The sequence below is a fragment of the Arachis ipaensis genome, chromosome B01 (genome assembly GCF_000816755.2).
Source record: "Arachis ipaensis cultivar K30076 chromosome B01, Araip1.1, whole genome shotgun sequence".
Classification (NCBI taxonomy): Eukaryota; Viridiplantae; Streptophyta; class Magnoliopsida; order Fabales; family Fabaceae; genus Arachis; species Arachis ipaensis.
In genome coordinates this window covers 89,385,349-89,397,239 of record NC_029785.2, presented here as the reverse complement: position 1 = coordinate 89,397,239, position 11,891 = coordinate 89,385,349, and positions in this window count along the sequence as shown.

Below are 11,891 nucleotides of genomic sequence, written 5' to 3'. Positions count from 1 at the left end.
TTTCCACTTTCTCTTTACATTCTGCAACTCAATTCATGCAATCACCCCCATTCCCTTTTAATTTCAGCAATTTAGCTTCTGCTCTTTAATTCATGCAATTTAAGATTCCGCCATTTCAATTTCTTGTCATTTACGTTTCCCGCCAATTTTACATTCCGCAATTCTCATCTAAATCTTGATTCCGCTCAACTAGAACATACTTCTAATCCGAATTGCTCACTCAACCAATCCTTGTGGGATTCGACCTCACTCTATTGTGAGTTTTTACTTGACGATAACCGGTGCACTTGCCGGAAGGAATTTTGCCGATCGTGCAATTTCCTAAATCGTAGCATAACAAGTTTATGCGCATCACTATGCTTATTCACAACACACATGCATACAAAGGAAATAAGAGACAATCATGAAATTTGAATGTACTGGAAACAAATAAGAGGAAAAGGAACTTTACCACCTTGTAGTTCATCTTCATTGTTGTTGTCACTTCCCTCCTATTCTTTCCCTTCCCACACCAAATTTAGAATGATTGCTTGTCCTCAAGCAACAAATAAAACAGTGGTGATGGGGTCTATGATGAGTCATGAATGTCTTAAACAATGGAGTGTGAGTAATGCATGTGGTTAAGCAAGCCAAATTAAGGATACAATAAAGGCACAAGAAGTAAAACAGAGACAATATGATTGCATCAATAAGTGGTGTGTGCATGGTGCTTTGCATGAAAAATAAGTGGCAACACCAAACTTAGTGTGACACTCTCATTTTAGAATGTTTCAAGTACCTAGTGAAGATTAAAATTCAAATTGTTACATGGCAACACTAAACTTAGAATGCAATCATATGTCAAATTATTGAAAGTAAACTAAGCAAGGAAAGAAAATGTTACATACGGTTGGGTTGCCTCCCAACAAGCGCTCTTTTAATGTCATTAGCTTGACATGTTGTTCTCAACTTTCTTCCTCTTCTTCCAGTTTGTTAAGAGGAATGACCTCAAGAGGAAAGATGAGCCAGTTGATGTCCCCTGTTTTGAGTGCTTCCCAGCAAGCTTTCTTTTGTTGTTAGCTTGAGTGAACTTACTTGTTGGGGTAGGGGTGGGATGGCTTTTGGTTGACCTCTTCTTCATGGATATTATCCTTCTTTTCTTGGTCATCATCCTCTCTTTGGTGCTTTTGTTGATTGTCTTCACTTATTTGTTTTCAAAACTTGGGTGTTGTGAGATGGTTGGAGTATCCTCTTTATCAAGAACTTCTTGGAATGGTGGCTCTCTTGGTACAAAGATCTCTTCTTCTTGCTCTACCAATTCCTCATTTTCACCCTCATTAAGCACTTCTCTACTCCTTAGACTGATGGCATGATATTCTTCCCCTGGCCAAGGATAGACATTGGTTGGTTCATCAATAAAATATTGTGCCAATTGTCTCATTTGCTCTTCTTGATTTCTCCTTGAGATTTCCATATCTTCAATCACCTCTCTTACATTTTGCCTTAAAAATTCACTGAGTTGGGCAATAAAGAGATATCTCTTAGAGAGTTCTTCTATTGCAAATTCTAGAAGATTTTGTGGAGGTGTATAGGTTGGACAATTACGGGATGATAGTCCTTGAAGAATGGGATTTGTAGCATTAAAATCCCTTCCAAAGCCAAAATTTCTGTAGGTGTCATAACAATATGAATTATTTTGTGGCTATGGGAGGTATTCCATTTTATTTAATTACTCATACTCTATCATTCCTTGGTGATATTCCCAGCCACCATTAGGATAATGACTAGAATTATTTTGTGGTGGTGGACAATATCCCATATGACATGATTGATCAAAATGCGAGGTAAACTCCATTCTTACTTGCAAAATACTCTGTCTCAAACAATAATCACCAAAAGAAATTGGAATCCCATTGTCACAGATGAGGGATTCTTAGTGAGGTAATAACAGAAACACCTTACTAGCAAGAGAAAATTAAAAGAAATTAAATGAAAAAAATAAAAAATAAAGGAAAAAATGTCTAATCTAGGTAATCAACCAACTGGTAGTTTGTTAATCACAATTAATCCCCGGCAACGGCGCCATAAAACTTGATGGACCAAAATTCACTCCCCATATAAAATGAATCCGTTCTTTGGCAAGCGCACCAAATATCGTCAAGTAATAACCCACTAGGAGTGGGGTCGAATCCCATAGAGATTAACGGATTAAAGCAAATAAAAGTTAATTAATTATCCTAGTTAGACTAACATTAAGGAGAGATAATCAACAAGGAAATGTAAATGACATGAAAGTAAAGGAAAGCAATAAAGTGCAAGAAAGTAAATGGCAAGGAAAGTAAAGTACAAGAAAGTAAATTGCTGGAAATATAAAGTGCAGAAAATGTAAATAACCATAAAGTAAATAAAAGAAAGAAAGATAAAATAAGCATTGGAATCAAGAGATATTGCATTCTCCAGATTAATTGATTTTATCTCATCTTCAATCATGCAACTCATTGACCTCTTGGCAATCATGATTGATTGAGCCCCAATTCCTTGGGACTCAATCTCTCAAATCTTGATCAATAGCCAATTCCTTAGTCTAATTGCTCATGAGAAGAGATGAAGAATGGTCCCTGATTATACCACACACTTTCCTAGACCTAAATAGTGGGTGGATTATATGTCACCATATTCAATCACCAAAATCCAAATCTTTTCAACTGTGAGAAAAAATTTCAAGTATGGTTTTATGTTTCCTCTTCCAAGGTTCCCATAAAACCCAATTACATTCAATATCTTTTCTAAGATAATTGAATGTTAGAATGAAGAACGAAATTCTTTCTAGTAAATCAAAGAGAGATGAATAGAAGAAGAAGAATAAAAACAATCAATCCATCAAATAGCGATAGAGCTCTCTTTCCCAATGGAAAGAGTTAGTAATTCATAACAAAAAAAATATTTACAAGTAAGAAAGAAAATGGAGGAGAGAAGTGTGTGTGAGAAGAGGGAGTCCGAAGACCCCTCCCAGTGGAGTTCAGCCAAGAGTCTCTTCTTCTATGAAACTAAGGCCTTTATATAGGCTCTTCCTAAATTACAAACTTAAATGAAATTGAAAACAAATTACAATGAAATGAAAATAAACTATTCTAGATGCTTCTTGTGGCCTTGATTGATTGATAAGTGTGACTTGAATGGGAGTTGGAGTGGGCCTGGTTGAAGGTTAGAGGCTGCAAGGAGAAGTTGGCGTGAGGTTTCAAGTGCCACTCCCACTTGATTTTGCTCTTTGGATTGTGACCCATTTGACACGCTAAAAGGATGGAGTTGTTTGGGCCTTAAATTGAATGTCCACTATGAAGTTTTATATATTGTTCGAAAGCCCTGGATGTTAGCTTTCCAACGCTTTTGAAATAAACTCATTTAGACTTCTGTAGCTCAAGTTATGCCCATTTGAAGGTGGATAGGTCAGTCTATCAAGTAGCCCGGTGTGCCATGCCCACTTCTTGGCATGCCACGCCCACTTCTTGGCATGCCACACCCATATGTTATGAAACTGGCATGCCATGCCCACTCTTTGGCGTGCCACGCCTTTAATGATGCACAAAATCTTGCTCTTTGGCCATTAGAACTGGCGTGCCACGTATTCGATATCAAGTGGCACGCCTAGGTTTTGCAATGCTGAAAAAATGGCCTTTTTCACCTTCAGTTTTAACGTCCACCCTAGAGTATTATATATCATTCGAAAGCTGTTGATATCAGCCTTCTAACGCCACCAGAATCAGATCATTTGGATCTCTACAACCGAAGTTATGTTGCTTTGAAGATGAAGAGGTCAGGCTGGTAACTTTGCAGTGATGTGATTTTCTCCTTGTGTTTTCGGGGTCAATATCTCCCTCAATTCCGGTGTCCATTATAAAGTGTTAAACATGGTTGGAAATCCATGGATGTCTACTTTTTAATGGCACTAGAATCACCCCATAAATGAAATTGAAAACAAATTACAATGAAATGAAAATAAACTATTCTAGATGCTTCTTGTGGCCTTGATTGATTGATAAGTGTGACTTGAATGGGAGTTGGAGTGGGCCTGGTTGAAGGTTAGAGGCTGCAAGGAGAAGTTGGCGTGAGGTTTCAAGTGCCACTCCCACTTGATTTTGCTCTTTGGATTGTGACCCATTTGACACGCTAAAAGGATGGAGTTGTTTGGGCCTTAAATTGAATGTCCACTATGAAGTTTTATATATTGTTCGAAAGCCCTGGATGTTAGCTTTCCAACGCTTTTGAAATAAACTCATTTAGACTTCTGTAGCTCAAGTTATGCCCATTTGAAGGTGGATAGGTCAGTCTATCAAGTAGCCCGGTGTGCCATGCCCACTTCTTGGCATGCCACGCCCACTTCTTGGCATGCCACACCCATATGTTATGAAACTGGCATGCCATGCCCACTCTTTGGCGTGCCACGCCTTTAATGATGCACAAAATCTTGCTCTTTGGCCATTAGAACTGGCGTGCCACGTATTCGATATCAAGTGGCACGCCTAGGTTTTGCAATGCTGAAAAAATGGCCTTTTTCACCTTCAGTTTTAACGTCCACCCTAGAGTATTATATATCATTCGAAAGCTGTTGATATCAGCCTTCTAACGCCACCAGAATCAGATCATTTGGATCTCTACAACCGAAGTTATGTTGCTTTGAAGATGAAGAGGTCAGGCTGGTAACTTTGCAGTGATGTGATTTTCTCCTTGTGTTTTCGGGGTCAATATCTCCCTCAATTCCGGTGTCCATTATAAAGTGTTAAACATGGTTGGAAATCCATGGATGTCTACTTTTTAATGGCACTAGAATCACCCCATTTGGAGTTGTGTAGCTCAAGATATCTTCATTTGAATGAGAGGAGGTCAGGCTGGCATATGCCCCGGCGTGCCACGCCCACTTCTTGGCGTGCCACACCCATAGTGGGGCTCAAAATTACTCCTCTGGAACATAAGGCTGGCGTGCCACGCCCATAGCACCAAGTGGCACACCCATGTTGGAACTTCATTCTTTCAAGCTTGGCGTGGCACGCCCATGTTGAACTCTTCAATATCCCTTGCTGGAATGCTGGCCTGGCGTCCCACGCCCAGAGCTCCAAGTGGCATCCCCATTATTGAGAGTTGGTTCAAAAGCATGGCGTGCCACGCCCAGAGCTTCAAGTGGCACGCCCATTGTGTTGTGTTAAGCAAACCTTCTCTGTTTCATTGGCCTGGCGTGCCACGCCCAGAGCTCCAAGTGGCACGCCAGCTTTCTTTGCTTCTTTTGTGCTTTTTTTGCTTCTTTTTCCCTGAAATTCAACACAAACCCATTTCAAAGTAATGTACCATGATATTTATCATTTGGTTTATGAATTGTATTGATTTAATAAGATTATGCTCTTTTTATGGTCTTTTTAGATAAGAAAAAGGGGTAGATGATGCAAGTCATCACTATTGTTAACTAGAACATGAGGATGAGGTTAACAATCAGTAGGAAATGAAATGGAGAAAAAGAAAATTACACAGTAAAACTTTCTTGCAGCGATTTAAAACTCGTGCAAGGGATGCAGATGTGCCTGTTTGGCTAAAAGAAGTATCTAGAGGTCCAAGCTCTGTTGTAAGAAGATTTTTTTGGATATGTAATTAATGGATATAGATTTCACATTGTGGAGCGTGAGGCAAGGAGAAAAACACAAAATAGTGGTGTCACATAACTACTTTAACTTCAAGCTTTGCAAGTGCTAAAGATAAAAGTCCAAGTCATGCAATAGTAGCTTATTATGACAGGTTATTTGAGATAGTAGAGTTAGACTATTTTGGACGTTTTAAGGTTGTATTATTTAGGTGTGAGTAGTATGATGTTGGGAGAGAAAAGTATGGCCTTACATTTGTTCACCTCAATAAGAAATGCTATCAAGATGAACCTTTCATACTAGTATCTTAGGCACATCAATATTTTTATGTGTAAGATCCATATGAACGGAACAAACATTATGTTATGGAAACTATGCCAAGAGACTTGTTTAGCACAAGTGACGAATCTGAGTCTTAGGCCTGTCAAACCTTTTATAGTGAACAACACAAGTATTTAACGAGCCCTGCCATACTAGATGATGATGGTGAACTTGTTCTCGAGAGGAATGATTTGGACCAATAGTTATTGAAACGGTTTCCCAAATGGCTTCTGCCCAAGAATGAGGTAGATTTCATTGAAGATTCTGATTCCAATGAGTCTTGATGAGAAATTTATTGCTTAATATGTACATATGTATAACTAAATTTTCTTTTTCACATTTTTATTTGTAAGTAATATTTATTTATTTTTATTTTCTCATTCCCTTAATTTTTTCTTATATGATATGTCACTTTATTGCTTATATTGACTCTAGTTAACTAATTTATTTGTGTAGGAATAAAGAACTTATTGATCTTAAAGCAACATCAAGTAAGAATTTACTTCGACAATTTGAAGCCAAGAGACAAAAGCTTGTAAATAAATGCAAGCAATGTGAAAGGCAAGGTGCAGCACCTAATGACAAGGAGAAATCTATGCCAAGGTTGGATGTACTCGAAAGTCAAAAAGAGTTGAGTGCAACCAAAAAAGAATGAAGAAATCTATGTCAAAGAAGTTAGATTTTACTCATTTACAAAGCACACTCGATGCAATGAGCAAAAGGATAAATTCCATACCTACAACCTTGGAAGTATAGTCGAGCATTCCTACGCAATGGCCAGAAAATCAAAACAGAAAGGATGCATTAACTATGACTATGGCTGAAAAAAAGAAGCAAGGTGCAAAGTAAAAAATCAACACAAGGCTTGAATAATTCTAAGCCTACAAAGATGGATGTAGATGAACTTACAAGGAACACTACAAGAAAAAATAATATTTGTAACAAAAAAAATTATTACAAAAAACTTGAATTTTGAAACAAAAGGAATTTGAAACAAAAAAATGTTGTTGCAGTATGTCCCGTTATAAAAAGTTTTTGTAACAAAAAATAAAACTGTTACAATTCAAAGTAATATTTTGTAATAATTTTTTTGATACAAAAGGCAAAATTTGTTACAATAGTGATAACAAATTTTGATCTTCAAAATATTTTTTGTGACAATATATTTTTTCCTATCATAAAATTTTGTTACAAAATATAACTTGATTTTGTAACATTTTGTTTTCTTTAGTTACAAAAGCACTATTTATTTTGTAACAATTTTTTTAACACAAATTACATACATAATTTATCAAATTATTTTTTAATTAATTAATATATTAACTACTTTACTAAGCAAGTAAATATTTATATAATATGTAAAAATATAGATAATTCAAACATGCTTCATTTAACTAAAATTGTTTTAAAACAAATTAATATTAACGTCTACGTTGATTAGTTATACAAGTTATATTTCTTACATAAGTTCAACCAAGGTTGTCAAACTCACGAGTCTAGGTAAACTCGTAGGGCTAACCTAGACTCGACTTGTAGACTCGTACGAGTTTACCTGTTATAAATTTTTTTATAAAAAAAAAAATATATATATATATATATATATATATATATATATATATTTACTCAAATATAGACATTCAAACATAACAATTTTAACATCAAAACACATAATAAATTAACATAATACTACAATTATAACAACTCTAGACCACACATTCAAATCCTTCACAAGTATGCATCTAGTTCAACATAAAACACACAATCACACAATCAAAGCTTCATATAACACAACCGAAAAACAAAGAAAATAACAAAGTAAGAATCAAATGTTCTAATAAAGTAAAAGACTAAAACTGAAATCCATCTTCATCTTCCATGGCATCAACATCGTTATCTTCACCATCTTCATCAGAAACATTGTTTCTATCCGGTTCAGGTTTCACGCGGCCAACAAAATCATCAACATTCTCAAACATTTTGTATTTTTGTTCCTAAATCAACAAATCAACAAACCAAATAATTAATTTACCGAAGTTATCCACTTATCTTTATCCATCTCTAAATAATAATTCGAAATTATTTGAGTTATCCACTAAAATACAGAGTTTCAGATTCAGTTGCAAAGCTATCAATGTTGATAAATAATAAATTCAGATTTCAGATTTCAATTGCCAAGTTATCCACTAGACCACTATCAAAGTTGATAAATTCATAACCAACACTTACAAGTAATAACTACAAATTACAAGAAGCAGCTATTAAAAACAACTAACATTTCAGAGTTTCAGTATTTCAGATATTCAGATTCTTTAACAAAAAACAACTAACAAAGTAACTAACAGTCTAACTATCTAACACTAACGTCTAACAACTAACAAGTCCAAAACCAATCAACCTATTGTCTATTGATATCACTATCAGTAGTGTAGAAAAAATAATTAAACCACACATTTTAGTTTTTTTGATACTTTATTAACTTATTAAAGCATCACTGCATTAGTTTATTTTTTTTCCTTCAAATGTTAATAACCAATTCTGTGTATGATTTTTTAATCCATATTTCATCATTCATTACACCAAAATTTAAACTAAAAATTTATAAAGTTAATATCAGAACCAAAATGGCAGAATCGAAGGAAGCTCAGGCAGAACAAAAATTATTGATATTTAAATTTATTTAAAAAAATTACCTTAGAGCATAGTTATCAGAACTGAACCGGTAATTGACCCTGTCATACGACTAGGTCACTGAGTCACTGGTTCAACCGGTAAGTCATTGATTTACCCGATTGACCTGGTCATAATTAAATAAAAATATAAAATAATAAAAATAAAATTAAAATTAAAAGTTAAATGCATATTTTTAAAAATATATTAATAATAATTAAATATCAATTCTTAGATATAATTTATACTGCAAAAAGACATAATAAATTAGTCACTAATACAAAATATTTTTTCAATTTAAATGAACAAAAAAAAAAGATAATACAATCAATATCAATATATCAATATATTTATATACTATGTGTTGTTACTTGTTTGATATTCATGTGAATCCATACTTAAAAGTATAAAAAAATAAAAAATCATTCAGGTTTTGTTATATATATATATATTTTGTTATATATCTTAGTAAGAAACACGTTTGGCATAGTGGCAAAGGGGAGGAAATGCACTCACGCAGTCCCGTGTTTGAACTCCACGCTAAACATTTTTAGGGCTAGTGGAGGGAGATCCTCCGATGGTTCGGCGGCTGGTGCACGAAATTGTGATCTCAATGGCGCCAACAACTTGGTACGCACAATTGTAATCTCAACTCCATTTCACAACTCCGTACAACTAACCAGCAAGTGCACTGGGTCGTCCAAGTAATAAACCTTAAGTGAGTAAGGGTCGATCCCACAGAGATTGTCGGCTTGAAGCAAGCTATGGTCATCTTGTAAATCTCAGTCAGGCAGATTCAAATGGTTATGAGGTTTTGATAATTAAAATATAAATAAAATAAGATAGAGATACTTATGTAATTCATTGGTGGGATTTCAGATAAGTGTATGGAGATGCTTGTTGCTTCTGAGTCTCTGCTTTCCTACTATCTTCATTCAATCATTCATACTCCTTTCCATGGCAAGCTGTATGTTGGGGGATCACCGTTGTCAATGGCTACCGTCCGTCCTCTTAGTGAAAATGGTCCAAGTGCGCTGTCACCGCACGGCTAATTCTCTGTCGGTTCTCGATCATGTTGGAATAGGATCCATTGATCCTTTTGCGTCTGTCACTACGCCCAATACTCGCGAGTTTGAAGCTCGTCATAGTCATCCCTTCCCAAATCCTACTCAGAATACCACAGACAAGGTTTAGACTTTCTGGATCTCAAGAATGGCCTTCAATAATTCTAGCCTATACCACGAAGACTCTGAACGTGAACCAGGAGGCTAAGAGATATGCATTCAAGCTCTTTTTCATGTAGAACGGAAGTGGTTGTCAGGCACGCGTTCATAGGTGAGAATGATGATGAGTGTCACATAATCATCACATTCATCATGTTCTTGGGTGCGAATGAATATCTTAGAATAAGAATAAGCTTAAATTGAATAGAAAAACAATAGTACTTTGCATTAATTCATGAGGAACAACAGAGCTCCACACCTTAATCTATGGGGTGTAGAAACTCCACCGTAGAAAATACATAAGTGATGAAGGTCCAGGCATGGCCGAATGGCCAGCCCCCTAAACGTGATCAAGAGATCAAAAGTGATACAAAGATAGTCTCAAAAATGATCAAAAGATGTGAAATAAATCACTAAAAGTAGTTTTTATACTAAATTAGTAGCTAGGGTTACAGAAAATAAGTAAATAATGCAGAAATCCACTTCCAGGCCCACTTGGTGTGTGCTTGGGCTGAGCATTGAGCTTTACACGTGTAGAGACTTCTCTTGGAGTTAAACGCCAGGTTACAGCCTGTTTGTGGCGTTTAACTCTGGTTTATAACCTGTTTCTGGCGTTTAACTTCAGAATAGGGCAGGAAGTTGGCATTTGAACGCCAGTTTGCGTCATCAAAACTCAAGCAAAGTATGGACTATTATATATTGCTGGAAAGCTCTGAATGTCTACTTTCCAACGCAATTGAGAGCACGCCAATTGGGTTTCTGTAGCTCCAGAAAATCTATTTCGAGTGCAGGGAGGTCAGAATCCAACAGCATCTGCAATCTTTTTTCAGCCTCTGAATCAGATTTTTGCTCAGGTCCCTCAATTTCAGCCAGAAAATACCTGAAATCACAGAAAAATACACAAACTCATAGTAAAGTCCAGAAATGTTATTTTTGCATAAAAACTAATAAAAACATAGTAAAAAGCAGCTAAATTGTACTAAAAACTTCCTAAAAACAATGCCAAAAAGCGTATAAATTATCCGCTCATCACAACACCAAACTTAAATTGTTGCTTGTCCCCAAGCAACTGAAAATCAAATAGGATAAAAAGAAGAGAATATAATTCCAAAATATCAATGAAACTTAGCTCCAATTAGATGAGCGGGACTAGTAGCTTTTTGCCTCTGAACAGTTTTAGCATCTCACTTTATCCTTTGAAGTTCAGAATGATTGGCATCTATAGGAACTCAGAATTTAGATAGTGTTATTGATTCTCCTAGTTCAGTATGTTGATTCTTGAACACAGCTACTTTATGAGTCTTGGCCGTGGCCCTAAGCACTTTGTTTTCCAGTATTACCACCGGATACATAAATGCCACAGACACATAACTGGGTGAACCTTTTCAGATTGTGACTCAGCTTTGCTAGAGTCCCCAATTAGAGGTGTCCAGGGTTCTTAAGCACAGTCCTTTTTCAGGGAGGTCAGAATCCAACAGCATCTACAGTCCTTTTTCAGCCTCTGAATCAGATTTTTGCTCAGATCCCTCAATTTCAGCCAGAAAATACCCGAAATCACAGAAAAACACACAAACTCATAATAAAGTCCAGAAGAGTGATTTTTATTTAAAAACTAATAAAAACATAATAAAAACTAACTAAAATATACTAAAAACATACTAAAAACAATGCCAAAAAGCGTATAAATTATCCTCTCATCACAACACCAAACTTAAATTATTGCTTGTCCCCAAGCAACTGAAAATCAAATAGGATAAAAAAGAAGAGAATATACAATGAATTCCAAAAACATCTATGAAGATCAGTATTAATTAGATGAGTGGGGCTTTTAGCTTTTTGCTTCTGAACAGTTTTGGCATCTCACTTTATCCTTTGAAGTTCAGAATGACTGGCATCTATAGGAACTCAGAATTTAGATAGTGTTATTGATTCTCCTAGTTCAGTATGTTGATTCTTGAACACAGCTACTTTATGAGTCTTGGCCGTGGCCCTAAGCATTTTGTTTTCTAGTATTACCACCGGATACATAAATGCCACAGACACATAACTGGGTGAACCTTTTCAGATTGTGACT